A 10,016-nucleotide genomic window follows, 5' to 3' on the forward strand; every position below is an offset into this window, starting at 1 on the left:
TATCAATCTTGCTGTATTTGAATGCATACAAGGAATACTAATCACTGTACTGTACATCTTTAATCTCTGTCATAAAGAAGTAACTTTATTTGCATATGTAAAATTTTCAATAATATTTGCATAAAGGGAAAGTCAGACACTTTGATTACTAGTAAACTTTTTATAGTTTATAAGGTTCTATACTTAAGTTTCCCCCCTTAATTATTTTTTTTTGCCAAGTTGATTTTTTCTCTCATTTTTATGCCTCCCATTCTGGAGGGTATACTGGCAATACCTACTATTTGAGAAGACAAAATGGTGAGAGAACCTCAATCAAAATTTGACAATCAATGGATTAATAAACTTTTAATTTAGGAATATATTCTAAAAATTCTCAATCCATACAGGTAAAAACTGAGTTATTCACCTCTTCAACTCTAGTATTTTTCTCCTGTCCATTCTTAGATGATAAATAATAAATGATCAAAGATCTACTGTTTATCATACAGTATACAAAAATTTTCAAATCTTGTTTAATGAAGAGTTGAAACAAAGTTTTAAAAAAGAAGCTACAAAACAAGTTACATCTTTAGAAAAATTTTGGGTGAGCAATGCTCCTTTGTGTTCTGTCCCCGCTTTCTTCAATTCTCCCACAATTAATCTGAAAAGTGTGAAAATCTGCAATCACTGCCTGTCTATGAAAAATGTCATGAAACTTCTGTGTTCTAAGGCATGAAACAGCCTAAACCAGATAAATGTGGCTGAGTTTTATTACGGTTTTCAACTATAGTTATCAATCTCTCCCACAGTGACATTTTTTGAATATCATACTGCTGGCAATCCACCTGCTACTTTCTTTATTTTTCTCCTGATCACACTAAATCTCTGCAGATCAATATCCTGTCTTTTCATCTATCAATCTAGCCAATAAAGTTCTATAATCATTAACGTTCTCCTTTCTGCAATTTGGTGACTATTTTTATCAGCTTTTCTTCATAGTTAACAATTGTGTTTAAATGTTACAAACTAATTTTCAGTTTAATAGGCTGTAAGCTACAATAGGGCTTCCTTGATGGCTCAGATGGTAAAGACTCTGCCAGGATACCTGGATTTGATCCCTAGGTCAGGAAGAACCCCTGGAAATGGAATTGTCTACCCACTCCAGTATTCTTACCTGGAGAATCCCGTGGACAGGGGAGCCTGGTGGGCTACAGTCCATGGGGTGGCAAAGAATCAGGCACGACGGAAGCAACTTAGCACGCATGCAGGCTGCAATGATATAGAAGAATTGAAGGAGCTAAATGGGTCACCCGGCCTGCAAATACATTTAACCTATGGAATTTACTACTTTTTATTTTCTAAAATAACTTGGATTCACCTCCCTTTACCATTTGTCATCTGCCATATGTCTGTAGACACATTTCAGACTTGTGCAAATTTTGGGGATTCTACCACGCTATTTTATGTCACAGGAAACCATCGTCACCACAGCGCTGCTCTAAAGTACCAAAGTTACTATTTATTTGTGAAATGTTTTGAGTTCTCTTATAAGCCTGAGAACTCAGACGTGATTATCCCCATTTTGCACGTGAACGAACTAAGAATTAAGAAGGTTAAATAGCTTCCCATGGTAAGATACTCGCTAAGCCAGAACCTATAGCAAACCAACCATATTCCAAATTTCAAGCCCTGTACAGTTTTCTCTTTTCTCAGTTAAAGTGCCTTTCAGGCCTGCCTTAAATGGAATAGGATGATAATAATAACATGTACATATCTTCTTATTTGATCCTGTTAACCTGTTAAGTTAGTCTCTTTTTACATCTGATAGTATTTGTGTTTGGAAAGTTTGAATGAATGGACCACGGCTACAAAGTTGGTTTATGGTATAGACCAGAATTCAGGTTCTCTGAGCAGAAATTCACATGTGTTCCATAGTTATTGTGTGACTTATCACTGTTTCAATGTCCTATATTTGACTTGGCACACATTTTCAAAGCGCGAGTCTCACAAAGAGTTTATCACAGTCAGATATGAGGGGAAAGAATTGAGTTTGCTATTCTGAATTTCAGGACAATTATTCTTCCAAAATATATTTGAAAGAGGGGAAAAAAATCAATAATAGGGAATATACATTACTATTCAGTTAGATACATTTCAAAAATCTTAGTTTTCCAAGCTTTAGTTATCCAAAATCAAAAACAGAAGATGCTCATGGGACTTCCCCGGTGGCCTAGTGGTTAAGACTTTGCCTTCTAATGCAGAAAGTGTGGGTTTGATCCTTGGCTGGGGAGCTCAGATCCCACATGCCTTGCAATGAAAAATCAAAAACATAAAACAGAAGCAATATTGTAACAAACTCAATAAAAACTTTAAAAATGATCCCCATCAAAAAAGAAGTCTTATAAAAATTTTTAAATGATCATAAAATTTATTGCCCAAACCAGAACATTTTTGAAAGTAAAATGAGGCAGAACAAACTGGGATACATTCACCCCAATTGTAAGGGGCATTGACAACATTCTTCTTTGTTTGTATGCTTCCTAGAAATAATTATTTACCTTTAGGTCCTTATGTGCCTATCTGTCTGTAAAGACTCATCATGTTATTTGGGATTGGTTCTGTTATATTTTCTGCTTTCCATTTTGTTTTCCTCTGAGATGAAATTATGTAAATCCAACTTTCCTGAATAGAATAGGGTGGGATAACTTGGGAGGAATGAGAAGCAATTTGTCCTGAATTTGAACAAGTATATTTAAAAATATTTTATATTTACATCAGAGAGTTTGGCTTGAAATGAATGTTGTGCTTTAAAGGAATGAAAAATATCTGATTTTCTTACACAGTGATTCCTTGAAAGATCATATAGAAATAGCCTATAATTACCCATGAATCCTGCTTTCATTTAGCATAGAAAAACATATAGGGAATAGAATACACTTCTTGGAAGACCGAGTCCATTGGTTTCTGTCTCTCTCATAAACACTGGAAAGTGTGCGAGTAAAAATGTGATTTAAAAACAAATTAATTTTACTAAACACGACATAGCACATATGCTGAAGTGTGACATAATGTCAGATGTTCTTAATGGGAAGGATTAATTTAATTTCTTGTATTCTATTACTAAGGAAGAAAAATACACAGCTAAGCAAAAATGCATACCATTCTGTTCACCCATGCCTTAGGCATCTGTCATGATTGCCTATCAATGCAGTGAATCCATGCTTTCAACAAATATATTTTGAGCACCTGCGTGTGCCCGTAGTACGAGCTTACGTTGCAAAGCTGACACTACAGACTTTATAGAAGAATCAACCAAAAAGTAAACACCAAATTGCGGAAACTGCTATCTCAGGGAGATAATGGAGAACAAACAGGTGGCATTGACTTTAACCGTGTGATTGGGAAAAGGTGACAGAATATAAAAATTCAGAGGGAGAAATCAGATATCAGTATGAATAGCGATTTTAATCCAGACTGAGCTTAGAGACCACTAAGACATTCACTTTTTACACCACAAGTGTAATGTCTCAATATAAATATGTCAACACTTTTGTTTTCATCTATAACAAATTTTTTTTTTTTACAATATTATAGGCAAGTGTCAGTTAGGCAACATGAACAAATTCTAGGAACCTTCTGGGTAACAAAGTGCCTATAGTTAACAATTCAGCACTGTACACTTAAAAATTTGTTAAAGCGGTAGATATCATATTAAATATTCCTAACACATGCATGCACACACACACACACACATACACAAAGGGTCTGGGGGAAACTTTTACAGGTAATAGGTACATTTATCACCTTGGTTGTTGTGAAAGCTTCACAGATGAATGAGTATCTCCAAATTTATTAAATGGTATGCATTAAATATGTCCAGATTTTTTTGTGTATCAATTATACCTAAATAAAGCTGTTAAAAAAAAATCCCAGGCCATCGGAAAAGAGATCTGAAATATCTAATGCCCAGAAATACTGGTAGCACTCTGCCAACTCTTGCTCCTAAACAAGTGTGATACTTTTCTACTCTTTCTGTGCATATGATGCTGCACTGCACCTGTGAAGATTCAACACTGGGCAGAGGATTTTAACTGTAATTCTCAGGAAAGGAAAAGGCCTGGGGAGGGGTATAACATATTAGTAGCAGGGTATACCTCTTTTTTATTTGGACTGTCTAAATGAGTTTGAATGGAGAAGGCACTGGCACCCCACACCAGTACTCTTGCCTGGAAAATCCCATGGACAGAAGAGTGGTAGGCTGCAGTCCATGGGGTCGCTAAGAGTCAGACACGACTGAGCAACTTCACTTTGACTTTTCACTTTCATGCATTGGAGAAGGAAATGGCAACCCACTCCAGTGTTCTGGCCTAGAGAATCCCAGGGATGGGGGATCCTGGTGGGCTGCCGTCTATGGGGTCGCACAGGATTGGACATGACTGAAGCGACTTAGCAGCAGCAGCAAATGAGTTTGAAGAATATTTTTTGTAGAGATTTTAGATGTTTCTATGGAATGCCAAATACTGTTAGAATTCATAGTCTTCCCTACTAATCCCCTTAGGAAATACACTGTGTAGAGTTCATAAACGAAAACATCAAATTGGTGGTAGGGTATATATGTGTATATATATATATATATGTGTGTGTATATATATATATATATATATATATATATGCATGTGTCCATGCTAAGTCACTTCAGACTCTTTGCAACACTATAGACTGTAGCTGGCCAGCCTCCTCTGTCCATGGGATTTCTCAGCAAGAATACTGGAGTAGGTTGTCATTTAATCTTCCTCGTCCTCACCCAGGGATCTAACCCACATCTCTTAGGTATCTTGCATTGGCAGGCAGATTTTTTGCTACTAGTGCCCCTGGGAAGCCTGGGGTGTATATATAAAATATATAATATATTAAAAAATATATATAGTCATTCATTAATGCCATCTGATATTTACTTTCACTCTAAGATAAATGATTTGAGACTCTAATTTTATTTTTTAGTTAGTCATTATTTTATTTAAAAATGTGTCTGCAGTCTCTGGAAGCAGGTTTAAGCTGCCTGTGGATTCTAATTCTGTTGTTTTGAGTACCACGGGTGGGTTCCCCAAGTTCTATGATAATGAAGGTAAATGGGACGAAGGGTGAGTGTGCTCAAGATGTCTCAGTGGGCTGAATTATGTCTCCCTAAATTCATATACTGAACTCCTAAGGCCCAAGGTGATGGAATTTGGAGTCAGGGCCTCTGGGAGGTAATTAGGATAAGAGGTTATGGAGGTAGAGTCCTGGTCCGGTGGGATTAGTGCTTCTATGAGAAGAGAAGTCAGAGAGTTTGCTTGCTCAAGAAGAGCAAGAAGTGTTCAAGAAGTGCATTTGAACCCAGGGACAGTCACGAGTCCATAGTGAAGAGGTATTCCTCTGCCAGCTAGGAAAAGAACTGTCACTCAAAACAGACCATACTGACTTGTTGATCTTGAACGTCTAGCCTCCAGAACTATGGGAAATACATTCCTATTGTCTAAGCAAACCATCTACGATATTTTGTCAAGCAACCCTAGCAGATACTATGGCTCTCAAGGTTCACAGCCCTGAGCTGCCTGAGCAGGTGGCAGAATGCGCATCTTCAGGCAAAGCCTTTGGAAAGCTTATTTAAAAATCACCTGGGATACCTGTGAAAATGCAGATGCCTGGGCCTGACTCGCTTTATTCAGTCAGAATCCCTGGAGATAGGAGTTTCAGAATTTACCGCTCTGTCATCCACTGCTGCCTATGAGGAGCTCGATTGTAAGAATAGGAGGGCAGGGACAAACTCTGGTTTGTTCAGTGCTGAGCACCGAGCACCTAGCAAGAGACAGGCTACATGGAAGGTGCTTACAAAATATTTATTAAATCTGGACCACAAGTAAATTCTATGACAAGAAGGTGAAATGAGATTATGATGGTGAAAGACTCCAGGGACCCATTCTAACCACCAAAGTGCATTTGGAGAGGGATGACAAGCCAGTCCATTATCAAAGGCCTTCTAATATCTATCATTAAAGCTCTAAGTACATTACGTTTAACTTTCACAAAAACCCTGCCTAACAATCGGTATTAAGTCCCAAGAAATATCTAATAACCTGTCCATTGTTACCTAGGTAAAGACTAAAGGCAAAAATGTTTAATTAGAGATATTTTTACTGTCCCATTTTGCTTCAAAAAACCTTCTGGATTACCATAAGCATTGAGCAGATACGCAGGAAAAATCTTAAAGACTAAACTCCATACAGAATGCCTCCCCCAAACTTATTGTGAATTGTATATAATGAATACATTAATAACAAATAAAATTTCCTCCTAACACTGATTATTTAGCCTGGGAACTTTTGGAAGATTTCAAATGTCACTCTGAGTTGAAACAAATCAAGAACCTCCCACCTACCCTGTAGGGCTTTCTAGGGTTTTGAAGACAAATATTTATATTAATCATGTTTAGATCACAATACATTTTTTAAAATTTGCTTGCTTTTTCTTTCATTTTGCATATATATAATGGGGCTACATAAGTGGCAGAAGAAGGCAATAGCTATTTAGAGATAATTAGGTAAATACTCAGTCACACTAATATAAATTCCAGCATGCCTGCATGTTGCTTCAGTCATGTCTGACTCTTTGCAGTCGCATGGATTGCAGCCCATCAGACTTCCCTGTCCATGGGATTCTCCAGGCAAGAATACCAGAGTGGGTGCTTGCTTCATCAGCACATATACTAAAACTGGAACGATACAGAGATTACTAGCATGGCCCCTGCTCAAGGATGACACGCACATCTATGAAGCGTTTCATATCTTTATGGAATCTAGAAGGATGGTACCAATGATCCTACATGCAGGGCAGCAAAGGAGACACAGACGTAAAGAACAGACTTTTGGACTCTGTGGGAGAAGGAGAGCGTGGGAAGATTTGAGAGAATAGCATTGAAACACATACATTACTGTACGTAAAATGGATGACCAGTGTGAGTTCAATGCATGAAGCAGGACACCCAAAGCCAATGCTCTGTGACAACCTGGAGAGATAGGATGTGGAGAGAGGTAGGAGGGAGTTCAGGATGGGGGGACACATATACTTATGGCTGATTCATGCTGATGTATGGCAAGAACCATTACAATACTGTAAAGTAGTTATCCTTCAATTAAAAATAAAATACTGGAGTGGGTAGCCATTCCCTTCTCCAGGGGATCTTCCCAATCCAGGGATCGAACTTGGGTCTCTTGCATTGCAGGCAGATTCTTTACCATCTGAGGCACCAGGAAAGCCAAATTCTACCCCACCCCACTCTAATTCTCTCTGGTACAATTAACCATATTCACCTGCATGTGAATGCAGGACTTCCCTGGTGGCTCAGACGGTAAAGCGTCTGCCTACAATGCGGGAGACCTGGGTTCAATCCCTGGGTCAGGAAGATCTTCTGGAGAAGGAAATGGCAACCCACTCCAGTATTCTTGCCTGGAAAATGCCATGGATAGAGGAGCCTGGTAGGCTACAGTCCATGGTGTCGCAAAGAGTCGGACACAACTGAGCGAATTCATTCACTTCACTCACCTGCATGTGAAATACACGGATTCAAACATTGAAAGAAATGTATTTTATTCATTTTATGAAGAAGGGGTGTTTTTATTTTTAATTTTCAATTTTGTGGTGGAAGAAAATAGATGTTGATGGAATACACCATCTAGTCTGGAGACATTGGCGCACATTTGTGGGACACAGAAATTATCTTATTTGTTTTATACACGGTAGTGTGTACTTAAACCATTCCACCACTTGCCTCTGGGAAAACCAATAAATATTCCATAAACCAGCTCTATTATTTCATCACCATGCCTTTTCCTCTTCTATTTATCCTCTGAGTCCAGAGTTTTGAAGTACAACAATGAAAAATTGTTTCCGAGAGCAAAGAGATATACTGACTTACAGAACAAGCATGGGCTGCTGCTGTAAGGTGGAGTGTGGAGACCAGGGCTTTTTCATGCAATTGTCTCTTCTATGAATATTTCCTGCCTACTGACAAGGCGAGAAACAGAGAGAATACAGGGGCCACTGGTGTTCTCAGGGTGCCTCCAAGCAGATTGTGGGAAGATGTCATTTCCAGATAATGTGCAGCAAGGAGCAGTAGTAAGATTAATTTTGTTTGGAGAAAATTGAACAGAATAAAAACTTATTTGTTTACTCTAGAGATAGGTCGCCATTTGATTATATTTAGTGCAAACAAGGACTATTAGCCACTTGGAGAACTGATCTATTACTTTGGAGAGCTTTAAATGAGCCTACTGAAAGCCATTACTAAATGAAATACTTTGCATATTAGCAGGAAAACTGGAGCCCCTCTGTTTCTGAGGAAAGGTGCTTACATACAGACTACATTATACGTGGTGATGGATTACCACGTGGAAACAAGGAACACTTGTAAGCAAAGAGCTTTCAAAGCCAGGCTGGCCAGCATCTCCAGTAGCCTACCTGGCCAGCCCCTTGGCACTGCCCATTTTAGGTCAAGAGTCCAGCTCATCCTTTCTCCATTGGCTCCCTTGATATCTCAGTTTTTCCATCCCCGGTCCCTTAGCCTACAATCATGCACAGAATCACACACACACACACACACACACACACACACACCTTACCTGAATTTCAAATAGAAATCTCCCAATAAAATGCATGCACCTTTCTTGTTAATATTTATTTTATTTATTTGTTCAGCTGCTCTGGGTATTAGTTGTGGCACGTGGAATCTTTAGTTGCGGCATGAGATTTTAGCTGTGGCATGTGAGATCTAGTTCCCTAAACAGGGAACGAACTCAGATCCCCTGCTTTGGGAGTGCAGAGTCTTAGCCACTGAAACATCAGAAGAGTCTCTAAAATTCATGGATCTTTAAATCAGGGAGTTCTGGGAGCTTCCCTGGTGGTTCAGTGGTAAAGAGTCCACCTGCCAGTGCAAGAGACACAGGTCCCACTCTGGTCTGAGAGGAGCCCACATGCCACGGAACAACTGAACTGGTGTGCACATCTATTGAGCTTGTGCTTTGGGAACCAGGAGTCAGAACTACTGAGACCAACGGCCCTGGAGCCGGTGCTCCACAGCAAGAGAAGCCTGCGCAGTGAGGAGTCTGTGCACCGCACGTAGGGAGGATCCCCTGATGGCCGCAACTGGAGAAAGTCCACACAGACTTAGCACAGCTGAAGATAAATAAATTAATTACATAATTAATAATTTTAAGAAAACAGGGAGCTCTTGAGGCGATTCTAAGTCACTGATCCCTGGAGAGACTGTTCAAGTTTTGCATCTGCTGTAGAGAAAGTGTCTTTTCTATTTTCTTTGCATTATTGTGCTGCCAATTAAGACCTTAAATAGACAGTTCTCCAAAGAAGACATACAGATGGCTAACAAACACATGAAAAGATGCTCAACATCACTCATTATCAGAGAAATGCAAATCAAAACCACTATGAGGTACCATTTCACGCCAGTCAGAATGGCTGCGATCCAAAAGTCTACAAGCAATAAATGCTGGAGAGGGTGTGGAGAAAAGGGAACCCTCACACTGTTGGTGGGAATGCAAACTAGTAAAGCCACTATGGAGAACAGTGTGCAGATTCCTTAAAAAACTGGAAATAGATCTGCCTTATGATCCAGCAATCCCACTGCTGGGCATACACACTGAGGAAACCAGAAGGGAAAGAGACACGTGTACCCCAATGTTCATCGCAGCACTGTTTATAATAGCCAGGACATGGAAGCAACCTAGATGTCCATCTGCAGATGAATGGATAAGAAAGCTGTGGCACATATACACAATGGAGTATTACTCAGCCATTAAAAAGAATACATTTGAATCAGTTCTAATGAGGTGGATGAAACTGGAGCCTATTATACAGAGTGAAGTAAGCCAGAAAGAAAAACACCAATACAGTATACTAACACATATATATGGAATTTAGAAAGATGGTAACAATAACCCTGTGTACGAGACAGCAAAAGAGACACTGATGTATAGAACAGTCTT

General features: G+C 39.1%; 1 non-coding gene across 1 annotated transcript; it reads left to right on the plus strand.

Moving 5' to 3' along the window:
- Positions 1-6,700: 6,700 nt before the first annotated feature.
- LOC112443930 (U6 spliceosomal RNA) lies at positions 6,701-6,807 on the plus strand. The gene has a single exon (XR_003032331.1). It is a non-coding gene; the product is annotated as a U6 spliceosomal RNA (small nuclear RNA).
- Positions 6,808-10,016: the final 3,209 nt, after the last annotated feature.

Source organism: Bos taurus, chromosome 23 (assembly GCF_002263795.3).
Source record: "Bos taurus isolate L1 Dominette 01449 registration number 42190680 breed Hereford chromosome 23, ARS-UCD2.0, whole genome shotgun sequence".
NCBI lineage: Eukaryota > Metazoa > Chordata > Mammalia > Artiodactyla > Bovidae > Bos > Bos taurus.